Raw genomic sequence first — 12,500 nt, 5'->3', positions numbered from 1 at the left:
GCGTTGCCCAACATGCCATGCCACGGCCTCGGCCCGCATGCCTTGCCACCGCGTTGCCCAGCATGCCATGCCACCGCGTTGCCCGGCGTGCCATGCCTTAGCCTTGGCCAACATGTCGAGCCACGGCCTCGGCCCGCATGCCTTGCTACGGCGTCGCCCAACATGCCATGCCACGGCCTCGCCCCGCATGCCATGCCACGGCCTCGCCCCGCATGCCATGCCACGGCCTCGGCCCGCATGACATGCCACGGCCTCGGCCCGCATGCCTTGCCACGGCGTTGCCCAACATGCCACGCCACGGCCTCGGCCCGCATGCCATGCCATGCCACGGCCCGCATGTCATGCCACGGCGTTGCCAAACATGCCATGCCACGGCCCCGGCCCGCATGCCTTGCTACGGCGTCGTCCAACATGCCATGCCACGGCCTCGGCCCGCATGCCATGCCACGGCCTCGGCCGGCATGCCATGCCACGGCCTCGGCCAGCATGCCATGCCACGGCCTCGGCCCGCATGCCATGCCACGGCCTCGGCCCGCATGACATGCCACGGCCTCGGCCCGCATGCCATGCCACGGCCTCGGCCCGCATGCCTTGCCACGGCGTTGCCCAACATGCCATGCCACGGCCCGCATGTCTTGCCACGGCGTTGCCAAACATGCCATGCCACGGCCTCGGCCCGCATGCCATGCCACGGCGTCGCCCAACATGCCATGCCGCGGCCACGGCCCGCATGCCATGCCACGGCCTCGGCCCGCATGCCTTGCTACGGCGTTGCCCAACATGGCATGCCACGGCCTCGGCCCGCATGCCATGCCACGGCCTCGGCCCGCATGTCTTGCCACGGCGTTGCCAAACATGCCATGCCACGGCCTCGGCCCGCATGCCATGCCACGGCGTCGCCCAACATGCCATGCCACGGCCACGGCCACGGCCCGCATGCCATGCCACGGCCTCGGCCCGCATGCCTTGCTACGGCGTTGCCCGACATGCCATGCCACGGCCTCGGCCCGCATGCCTTGCCACCGCGTTGCCCAGCATGCCATGCCACCGCGTTGCCCGGCGTGCCATGCCTTAGCCTTGGCCAACATGTCGAGCCACGGCCTCGGCCCGCATGCCTTGCTACGGCGTCGCCCAACATGCCATGCCACGGCCTCGGCCCGCATGCCATGCCACGGCCTCGGCCCGCATGCCTTGGTACGGCGTCGCCCAACATGCCATGCCACGGCCTCGACCCGCATTACATGTCACGGCCTCGGCCCGCATTACATGCCACGGCCTCGGCCCGCATGCCATGCCATGCCACGGCCCGCATGTCTTGCCACGGCGTTGCCAAACATGCCATGCCACGGCCTCGGCCCGCATGCCATGCCACGGCGTCGCCCAACATGCCATGCCACGGCCACGGCCCGCATGCCATGCCACGGCCTCGGCCCGCATGCCTTGCTACGGCGTTGCCCAACATGCCATGCCACGGCCTCGGCCCGCATGCCTTGCCACCGCGTTGCCCAGCATGCCATGCCACCGCGTTGACCGGCGTGCCATGCCTTAGCCTTGGCCAACATGTCGAGCCACGGCCTGGGCCAAACTTGCCATGACACGGCCTCGGCCCGCATGCCAAGCCACGGCCTCGGCCCGCATGACATGCCACGGCCTCGGCCCGCATGCCTTGCCACGACGTCGCCCAACTTGCCATGCCACGGCCTCGGCCCGCATGCCATGCCACGGCCTCGGCTCGCATGACATGCCACGGCCTCGGCCCGCATGCCTTGCTACGGCGTCGCCCAACATGCCATGCCACGGCCTCGGCCCGCATGCCATGCCACGGCCTCGGCCCGCATGACATGCCACGGCCTCGGACCGCATGCCTTGCTACGGCGTCGCCCAACATGCCATGCCACGGCCCCGGCCCGCATGCCTTGCCACCGCGTTGCCCGGCATGCCATGCCACCGCGTTGCCCGGCGTGCCATGCCTTAGCCTTGGCCAACATGTCGTGCCACGGCCTCGGCCCGCATGCCATGCCATGCCACGGCCCGCATGTCTTGCCACGGCGTTGCAAACATGCCATGCCACGGCCTCGGCCCGCATGCCTTGCTACGGCGTCGCCCAACATGCCATGCCACGGCCTCGGTCAGCATGCCATGCCATGGCACCGCCTTGTCCAGCACGCCGTGCCGCAGCGTTGGCCAGCATGCCTTGGCCGGCATGCCATGCCAATGCCTTGGGCCAACATGGCGTGCCACGGGCTGGGCCATGCCGGTCCGTTGCCCGGCATGCCACGGCCGTGGCGGCATGGCAAGCCACGGCCTCGGCCAGCATGCCATGCCCCGGCCTCGCCCAGCATGCCATGGCACGGTCTTGGTCAGCATGCCATGCCATGGCACCGCCTTGTGCAACGTTGGCCAGCATGCCTTGGCCGGCATGCCATGCCAATGCCTTGGGCCAACATGGCGTGCCACGGGCTGGGCGAGCATGGCATGCCACGGGCTGGGCGAGCATGCAACGCCACGGCCTTGGCTAGCAGCAAGGCATGCCACGGCCTCGGCGAGCATGCCATGCCATGCCAAGGCCAAGGCCAAGGCCAAAGCCAAGGCCAAGGCAGTGGGCAAGGCCAAGTCCCTGTGCAAGGCATGGCCAAGGCCAAGGCCATGGCATGCCACCGCCTCGACCGATCTTTTTGAACATGATTCTTTTATAATCTTACCCAAACCGTGCAACACAATTAAAAATGCACTACAATCAATTTTAAATGTCATTCCCTATTTTTTTGCAATTTTTCTGGAGCTTTTCGAATTTTTAAAGCCCTTATTTGGCATAAAAAAATCAAAATAAAATAAAAAAAATGAAAAAAATAATTTAATAATTTCTATAATTACTAGTGAATCATCCTTTAATTATGGGAATTTTTCCATAATTTTTTGACCATTTTTATTAATTTTTATTATTTTTTAAGTATTAATATCGAAATAAATTAAAATAAAATATTTTCGGTAAAAAAATATTTTTTTTAAATTTTTTTATGGTGTATTAAATTATTTCCTACAACTTTCATGTTGAAAGTTTTGGCAAAAAACCATTACTTTTTAAAAAAACCCCATTATGACTCCTCGAACATGCTTGATGTTTCCTCCTGCCAGACTGAAAAGGGCTTAACAGGCTATTATAAGGGGGGGGCACCTCCATTGCCCAGGGCAAGGCAGTGGCAGGTACGCCCCATGTTGGGCGCGGCCTGGGCTGCGGCCTTGGGTTACATGCACTGCGGCTCGACCGCGGCCTGGGCTGCGGCCTGGGGCGGCTCGGCCGCGGCCTTGGGCGGCCTTGCGCGGCCTTGGGCGGCCTGGGCGCGGCCTTGCGCGGCCTGGGCGCGGCCTTGGGCAGCATGGCGTGGCATCCGCGCGGGCGTGGGCGGCCTGGCATGCGCGCGGCATGGGCAGCACGGCATGGCATGCGCACGGCCTGGGCGGCCTGGCATGCAGCCGGCCTGGCATGCCCGCGGCGTGGGCAGCACGGCATGGCATGCGCACGGCCTGGGCGGCCTGGCATGCAGCCGGCCTGGCATGCCCGCGGCGTGGGCAGCACGGCATGGCATGCGCACGGCCTGGGCGGCCTGGCATGCAGCTGGCCTGGGCAGCACGGCATGGCATGCGCACGGCCTGGGCGGCCTGGCATGCAGCCGGCCAGGGCAGCCTGGCCTGGCATGCCCGCGGCGTGGGCAGCGTGGCCTGTGCGAATACCGCGCGCGTGGTCTTTTGACCACGGTGCGCGTGTTGCGCGCATGGTCGCGCACGCCTTTGCACGCCTTCGCACGCAACGCACGTCTAGTGATAAGAACCGCAGCCAAGGCAGCCCAGCCCCAAGGCCATGGCCAGCAGCATGGCATGCCACGGCCAAGGCAGGCCAGCCAAAGCCAGCAGCATGCCATGCCAAGGCCAAGGCCAGCAGCATGCCATGCCACGGCCAAGGCAGCCCAGCCAAAGCCAGCAGCTTGCCATGCCAAGGCCAAGGCCAGCAGCATGCCATGCCACGGCCAAGGCAGCCCAGCCAAAGCCAGCAGCATGCCATGCCAAGGCCAAGGCCAGCAGCATGCCATGCCACGGCCAAGGCAGCCCAGCCAAGGCCAGCAGCATGCCATGCCACGGCCAAGGCAGCCCAGCCAAAGCCAGCAGCTTGCCATGCCAAGGCCAAGGCCAGCAGCATGCCATGCCACGGCCAAGGCAGCCAAGCCAAAGCCAGCAGCATGCCATGCCAAGGCCAAGGCCAGCAGCATGCCATGCCACGGCCAAGGCAGCCCAGCCAAAGCCAGCAGCATGCCATGCCAAGGCCAAGGCCAGCAGCATGCCATGCCACGGCCAAGGCAGCCCAGCCAAAGCCAGCAGCATGCCATGCCAAGGCCTAGGCCAGCAGCATGCCATGCCACGGCCAAGGCAGGCCTGCCAAAGCCAGCAGCATCCCATGCCAAGGCCAAGGCCAGCAGCATGCCATGCCACGGCCAAGGCAGCCCAGCCAAAGCCAGCAGCATGCCATGCCAAGGCCAAGGCCAGCAGCATGCCATGCCACGGCCAAGGCAGCCCAGCCAAAGCCAGCAGCATGCCATGCCAAGGCCTAGGCCAGCAGCATGCCATGCCACGGCCAAGGCAGCCCAGCCAAAGCCAGCAGCATGCCATGCCAAGGCCAAGGCCAGCAGCATGCCATGCCACGGCCAAGGCAGCCCAGCCAAGGCCAGCAGCATGCCATGCCACGGCCAAGGCAGCCCAGCCAAAGCCAGCAGCTTGCCATGCCAAGGCCAAGGCCAGCAGCATGCCATGCCACGGCCAAGGCAGCCCAGCCAAAGCCAGCAGCATGCCATGCCAAGGCCAAGGCCAGCAGCATGCCATGCCACGGCCAAGGCAGCCCAGCCAAAGCCAGCAGCATGCCATGCCAAGGCCAAGGCCAGCAGCATGCCATGCCACGGCCAAGGCAGCCCAGCCAAAGCCAGCAGCATGCCATGCCAAGGCCTAGGCCAGCAGCATGCCATGCCACGGCCAAGGCAGGCCTGCCAAAGCCAGCAGCATCCCATGCCAAGGCCAAGGCCAGCAGCATGCCATGCCACGGCCAAGGCAGCCCAGCCAAAGCCAGCAGCATGCCATGCCAAGGCCAAGGCCAGCAGCATGGCATGCCACGGCCAAGGCAGGCCAGCCAAAGCCAGCAGCATGCCATGCCAAGGCCTAGGCCAGCAGCATGCCATGCCACGGCCAAGGCAGCCCAGCCAAAGCCAGCAGCATGCCATGCCAAGGCCAAGGCCAGCAGCATGCCATGCCACGGCCAAGGCAGCCCAGCCAAAGCCAGCAGCATGCCATGCCAAGGCCAAGGCCAGCAGCATGCCATGCCACGGCCAAGGCAGCCCAGCCAAGGCCAGCAGCATGCCATGCCACGGCCAAGGCAGCCCAGCCAAAGCCAGCAGCTTGCCATGCCAAGGCCAAGGCCAGCAGCATGCCATGCCACGGCCAAGGCAGCCCAGCCAAAGCCAGCAGCATGCCATGCCAAGGCCAAGGCCAGCAGCATGCCATGCCACGGCCAAGGCAGCCCAGCCAAAGCCAGCAGCATGCCATGCCAAGGCCAAGGCCAGCAGCATGCCATGCCACGGCCAAGGCAGCCCAGCCAAAGCCAGCAGCATGCCATGCCAAGGCCTAGGCCAGCAGCATGCCATGCCACGGCCAAGGCTGGCCTGCCAAAGCCAGCAGCATGCCATGCCAAGGCCAAGGCCAGCAGCATGCCATGCCACGGCCAAGGCAGCCCGGCCAAAGCCAGCAGCATGCCATGCCAAGGCCTAGGCCAGCAGCATGCCATGCCACGGCCAAGGCTGGCCTGCCAAAGCCAGCAGCATCCCATGCCAAGGCCAAGGCCAGCAGCATGCCATGCCACGGCCAAGGCAGCCCGGCCAAAGCCAGCAGCATGCCATGCCAAGGCCAAGGCCAGCAGCATGCCATGCCACGGCCAAGGCAGCCCAGCCAAAGCCAGCAGCATGCCATGCCAAGGCCTAGGCCAGCAGCATGCCATGCCACGGCCAAGGCAGCCCAGCCAAAGCCAGCAGCATGCCATGCCAAGGCCAAGGCCAGCAGCATGCCATGCCACGGCCAAGGCAGCCCAGCCAAAGCCAGCAGCATGCCATGCCAAGGCCAAGGCCAGCAGCATGCCATGCCACGGACAAGGCAGCCCAGCCAAAGCCAGCAGCATGCCATGCCAAGGCCTAGGCCAGCAGCATGCCATGCCACGGCCAAGGCAGCCCAGCCAAAGCCAGCAGCATGCCATGCCAAGGCCTAGGCCAGCAGCATGCCATGCCACGGCCAAGGCAGGCCAGCCAAAGCCTGCAGCATGCCATGCCAAGGCCAAGGCCAGCAGCATGCCATGCCACGGCCAAGGCAGCCCAGCCAAAGCCAGCAGCATGCCATGCCAAGGCCTAGGCCAGCAGCATGCCATGCCACGGCCAAGGCAGGCCTGCCAAAGCCAGCAGCATGCCATGCCAAGGCCAGGGCCAGCAGCATGCCATGCCACGGCCAAGGCAGCCCAGCCAAAGCCAGCAGCATGCCATGCCAAGGCCAAGGCCAGCAGCATGCCATGCCACGGCCAAGGCAGCCCAGCCAAAGCCAGCAGCATGCCATGCCAAGGCCTAGGCCAGCAGCATGCCTTGCCACGGCCAAGGCAGGCCTGCCAAAGCCAGCAGCATCCCATGCCAAGGCCAAGGCCAGCAGCATGCCATGCCACGGCCAAGGCAGCCCAGCCAAAGCCAGCAGCATGCCATGCCAAGGCCAAGGCCAGCAGCATGCCATGCCACGGCCAAGGCAGCCCAGCCAAAGCCAGCAGCATGCCATGCCAAGGCCTAGGCCAGCAGCATGCCATGCCACGGCCAAGGCAGCCCAGCCAAAGCCAGCAGCATGCCATGCCAAGGCCAAGGCCAGCAGCATGCCATGCCACGGCCAAGGCAGCCCAGCCAAAGCCAGCAGCATGCCATGCCAAGGCCAAGGCCAGCAGCATGCCATGCCACGGCCAAGGCAGCCCAGCCAAAGCCAGCAGCATGCCATGCCAAGGCCTAGGCCAGCAGCATGCCATGCCACGGCCAAGGCAGGCCTGCCAAAGCCAGCAGCATGCCATGCCAAGGCCAAGGCCAGCAGCATGCCATGCCACGGCCAAGGCAGCCCAGCCAAAGCCAGCAGCATGCCATGCCAAGGCCAAGGCCAGCAGCATGCCATGCCACGGCCAAGGCAGCCCAGCCAAGGCCAGCAGCATGCCATGCCACGGCCAAGGCAGCCCAGCCAAAGCCAGCAGCTTGCCATGCCAAGGCCAAGGCCAGCAGCATGCCATGCCACGGCCAAGGCAGCCCAGCCAAAGCCAGCAGCATGCCATGCCAAGGCCAAGGCCAGCAGCATGCCATGCCACGGCCAAGGCAGCCCAGCCAAAGCCAGCAGCATGCCATGCCAAGGCCAAGGCCAGCAGCATGCCATGCCACGGCCAAGGCAGCCCAGCCAAAGCCAGCAGCATGCCATGCCAAGGCCTAGGCCAGCAGCATGCCATGCCACGGCCAAGGCAGGCCTGCCAAAGCCAGCAGCATGCCATGCCAAGGCCAAGGCCAGCAGCATGCCATGCCACGGCCAAGGCAGCCCAGCCAAAGCCAGCAGCATGCCATGCCAAGGCCTAGGCCAGCAGCATGCCATGCCACGGCCAAGGCAGCCCAGCCAAAGCCAGCAGCATGCCATGCCAAGGCCAAGGCCAGCAGAATGCCATGCCACGGCCAAGGCAGGCCAGCCAAAGCCAGCAGCATGCCATGCCAAGGCCAAGGCCAGCAGCATGCCATGCCACGGCCAAGGCAGCGCAGCCAAAGCCAGCAGCATGCCATGCCAAGGCCTAGGCCAGCAGCATGCCATGCCACGGCCAAGGCAGGCCAGCCAAAGCCAGCAGCATGCCATGCCAAGGCCAAGGCCAGCAGCATGCCATGGCACGGCCAAGGCAGCCCAGCCAAAGCCAGCAGCATGCCAGGCCAAGGCCTTGGCCAGCAGCATGCCATGCCACGGCCAAGGCAGGCCTGCCAAAGCCAGCAGCTTGCCATGTCAAGGCCAAGGCCAGCAGCATGCCATGCCACGGCCAAGGCAGCCCAGCCAAAGCCAGCAGCATGCCATGCCATGGCCTAGGCCAGCAGCATGCCATGCCACGGCCAAGGCAGGCCAGCCAAAGCCAGCAGCATGCCATGCCAAGGCCTAGGCCAGCAGCATGCCATGCCACGGCCAAGGCAGGCCAGCCAAAGCCAGCAGCATGCCATGCCAAGGCCAAGGCCAGCAGCATGCCATGCCACGGCCAACGCAGCCCAGCCAAAGCCGGCGGCATGCCATGCCAAGGCCAAGGCCAGCAGCATGCCATGCCACGACCAAGGCTGCCAGCCAAAGCCAGCAGCATGCCATGCCAAGGCCTAGGCCAGCAGCATGCCATGCCACGGCCAAGGCAGCCCAGCCAAAGCCAGCAGCATGCCATGCCAAGGCCTAGGCCAGCAGCATGCCATGCCACGGCCAAGGCAGCCCAGCCAAAGCCAGCAGCATGCCATGCCAAGGCCAAGGCCAGCAGCATGCCATGCCACGGCCAAGGCAGCCCAGCCAAAGCCAGCAGCATGCCATGCCAAGGCCAAGGCCAGCAGCATGCCATGCCACGGCCAAGGCAGCCCAGCCAAAGCCGCCAGCATGCCATGCCAAGGCCAAGGCCAAGGCCAGCAGCATGCCATGCCACGGCCAAGGCCAAGGCCAAGGCAGCCCATCCGAAGCCAGCAACATTCCATGGCAAGGCCAACGCAGCCCAGCCAAAGCCGGCGGCATGCCATGCCAAGGCCAAGGCCAGCCGCATGTCTTGCCACGGCCTTGTCCCGCAGCGTGGCGTGCCTTTGCCTTGGGCTAGAACATCGCATGCCACGCCCTTGGCAAGCAATCCTGTCCCTCGTGTAATTGCCATTTGGTTTGGCTTTGACTTACGTATATGTTGCCCTGCGAAATGCTTGTCCCTCGGGTAATAGCCGTTTGGTTGCCTTTGACTTGCGAACCCGTTGCTAGTGCTTTCCCCAGTGGAAGCTTTGTTGGGAAAAGTATGTCCCTCGGAAGTTGCCTGTTGCGTTTGTTATTTGCATTCGAGCTATCCGATGCTTGCTGGGTTTCTCTAAGAGTTTTTGCACGTTCGTCGGGCTTTTTAATTATTTATTTACTCATAAAAATTATAATAAAATAAATTAAAAATAAAAAAATAATTAAAAAAATTACTATAATTACTAGTGCCTCATCTTATAATTGTTGGAATTTTTCTAGAATTTTTTGAGTATTTTTAGTAATTTTTATTATTTTTTAAGTATTAAAATTGAAATAAATTAAAATAAAATATTCCGGTGGCCAAATATTTTTTTATAATTTTTTTTATGGTGTATTAAATTATTTCATACAACTTTCATGTTGAAAGTTTTGGCAAAAAACCATTACTTTTTAAAAAAACCCCATTATGACTCCTCGAACATGCTTGATGTTTCCTCCTGCCAGATTGAAAAGGGCTTAACAGGCTATTATAAGGGGGGGGCACCTCCCTTAAGGCTGGCCAGCATGGCCAGGCCACAGGCCACGCCTATGCCTAGGCGGGCGCTTGGCACATGCCATCGCTTGGCTTGTGGCATTGGCTTGTGGCATCGAAACTACATAGCCAAGCACGGGATGCGTCGAGTGGCGGCCCGCGGCGGTGGCGGTGGCACGTTGGCCTAGGCCAGCATGCCATGCCACAGCCTTGGCCAGCAACATGGCATGCCAAAGCCTTGGCCAGCAACATGGCATGCCAAAGCCTTGGCCAGCAGCATGCCATGCCTTGGCCTTGGCAAGCATGTCATGCCACGGCCTTGGCCAGCAGCATGCCATGCCACGGCCTTGGCCAGCAGCATGCCATGCCCCGGCCTTGGCCAGCAGCATGCCATGCCACGGCCTTGGCCAGCAGCATGCCATGCCACAGCCTTGGCCAGCAGCATGCCATGCCACAGCCTTGGCCAGCAACATGGCATGCCAAAGCCTTGGCCAGCAGCATGCCATGCCTTGGCCTTGGCAAGCATGTCATGCCACGGCCTTGGCCAGCAGCATGCCATGCCACGGCCTTGGCCAGCAGCATGCCATGCCCCGGCCTTGGCCAGCAGCATGCCATGCCACGGCCTTGGCCAGCAGCATGCCATGCCACCGCCTTGGCCAGCAGCATGCCATGCCACAGCCTTGGCCAGCAACATGGCATGCCAAAGCCTTGGCCAGCAGCATGCCATGCCTTGGCCTTGGCAAGCATGTCATGCCACGGCCTTGGCCAGCAGCATGCCATGCCACGGCCTTGGCCAGCAGCATGCCATGCCACGGCCTTGGCCAGCAGCATGCCATGCCCCGGCCTTGGCCAGCAGCATGCCATGCCACGGCCTTGGCCAGCAGCATGCCATGCCACAGCCTTGGCCAGCAGCATGCCATGCCACAGCCTTGGCCAGCAACATGGCATGCCAAAGCCTTGGCCAGCAACATGGCATGCCAAAGCCTTGGCCAGCAGCATGCCATGCCTTGGCCTTGGCAAGCATGTCATGCCACGGCCTTGGCCAGCAGCATGCCATGCCACGGCCTTGGCCAGCAGCATGCCATGCCCCGGCCTTGGCCAGCAGCATGCCATGCCACGGCCTTGGCCAGCAGCATGCCATGCCCCGGCCTTGGCCAGCATGTCATGCCACGGCCTTGGCCAGCAGCATGCCATGCCACGGCCTTGGCCAGCAACATGGCATGCCGCGGCCTTGGCCGGCAGCATGCCATGCCGCGGCCTTGGCCGGCAGCATGCCATGCCGCGGCCTTTGCCGGCAGCATGCCATGCCGCGGCCTTTGCCGGCAGCATGCCATGCCGCGGCCTTTGCCAGCAGCATGGCAAGCCCAAGCCTTGGTCAGCAGCAGCATGCCATGCCAATGCCTTGGCCAGCAGCATGCCTTGCCACGGCCTCGTCCAGCAGCATGGCATGCCACGCCACGGCCTCGGCCATCAGCATGCCTTGCCACGGCCTCGGCCATCAGCATGCCTTGCCACGGCCTTGTCCAGCAGCATGGCATGCCCGGCCTTGGCCAGCAGCATGTCATGCCACGGCCTTGGCAAGCATGCCAAGCCACGGCCTTGGCAAGCATGCCATGTCCCTCGGGTAATTGTACAAGTTGCCTTGCGAAATGCATGTCCCTCGGTTAAATTGCCATTTGGTTGGCTTTGGCGTGCGAACGAGTTGCCTGTGCTTTCCTTGTGGAAGCTTGTTGCGAGAAGTATGTCCCTCGAAAGTTGCCTGTTGCGTTTGTTATTTGCATTCGCGCTAACCGGTGCTTGCTCGGCCTCTCTAAATGTTTTCGCGCGTTCGTCGGGCTTCTTGGTCCTTCGGGGGGTGATTCGTTTTGGGGGGCTGGTGCACAGTGTACGTCGTGGCGCGTGAGTTGTGTTCGGTTTGTGCGAGTTGGACGGATCCCTGCCTGTGCAGCGAACTCCACTGGTGCATTCCTCCATGTCCCTCGGGTTGTCTTCGACTCGCCTTCGGGTTGCTTGCGCTTCCCTAGTGGAAGGTGCCTTGCGAAAAGCGTGTCCCTCGGGTAATTGCCATTTGGTTGGCTTTGACGTTCGAACGAGTTGCCTATGCTTTCCTAGTGGAAGCTTGTTGCGAAAAGTATGTCCCTCGAAAGTTGCCTGTTGCGTTTGTTATTCGCATTCGCGCTAACCGGTGCTTGCTCGGCCTCTCTAAATGTTTTCGCGCGTTCGTCGGGCTTTTTAGTCCTTCGGGGGGTGATTCGTTTTGGGGGGCTGGTGCACAGTGTACGTCGTGGCGCGTGAGTTGTGTTCGGTTTGTGCGAGTTGGACGGATCCCTGCCTGTGCAGCGAACTCCACTGGTGCATTCCTCCATGTCCCTCGGGTTGTCTTCGACTCGCCTTCGGGTTGCCTGCGCTTCCCTAGTGGAAGGTGCCTTGCGAAAAGCGTGTCCCTCGGGTAATTGCCATTTGGTTGGCTTTGACGTTCGAACGAGTTGCCTATGCTTTCCTAGTGGAAGCTTGTTGCGAAAAGTATGTCCCTCGAAAGTTGCCTGTTGCGCTTGTTACTTGCATTCGCGCTAACCGGTGCTTGCTCGGCCTCCCTAAATGTTTTCGCGCGTTCGTCGGGCTTCTTAGTCCTTCGGGGGGTGATTCGTTTTGGGGGGCTGGTGCACAGTGTACGTCGTGGCGCGTGAGTTGTGTTCGGTTTGTGCGAGTTGGACGGATCCCTGCCTGTGCAGCGAACTCCACTGGTGCATTCCTCCATGTCCCTCGGGTGATCGCCTTTAGGTTGTCTTCGACTCGCCTTCGGGTTGTCTGCGCTTCCCTAGTGGAAGGTGCCTTGCGAAAAGCATGTCCCTCGGGTAATTGCCATTTGGTTGGCTTTGACGTTCGAACGAGTTGCCTGTGCTTTCCTAGTGGAAGCTTGTTGCGAAAAGTATGT

This window comes from Camellia sinensis, chromosome 6 (assembly GCF_055761805.1).
Source record: "Camellia sinensis isolate YWXY chromosome 6, ASM5576180v1, whole genome shotgun sequence".
Classification (NCBI taxonomy): domain Eukaryota; kingdom Viridiplantae; phylum Streptophyta; class Magnoliopsida; order Ericales; family Theaceae; genus Camellia; species Camellia sinensis.
Note: the sequence above shows the minus strand (reverse complement) of the source record.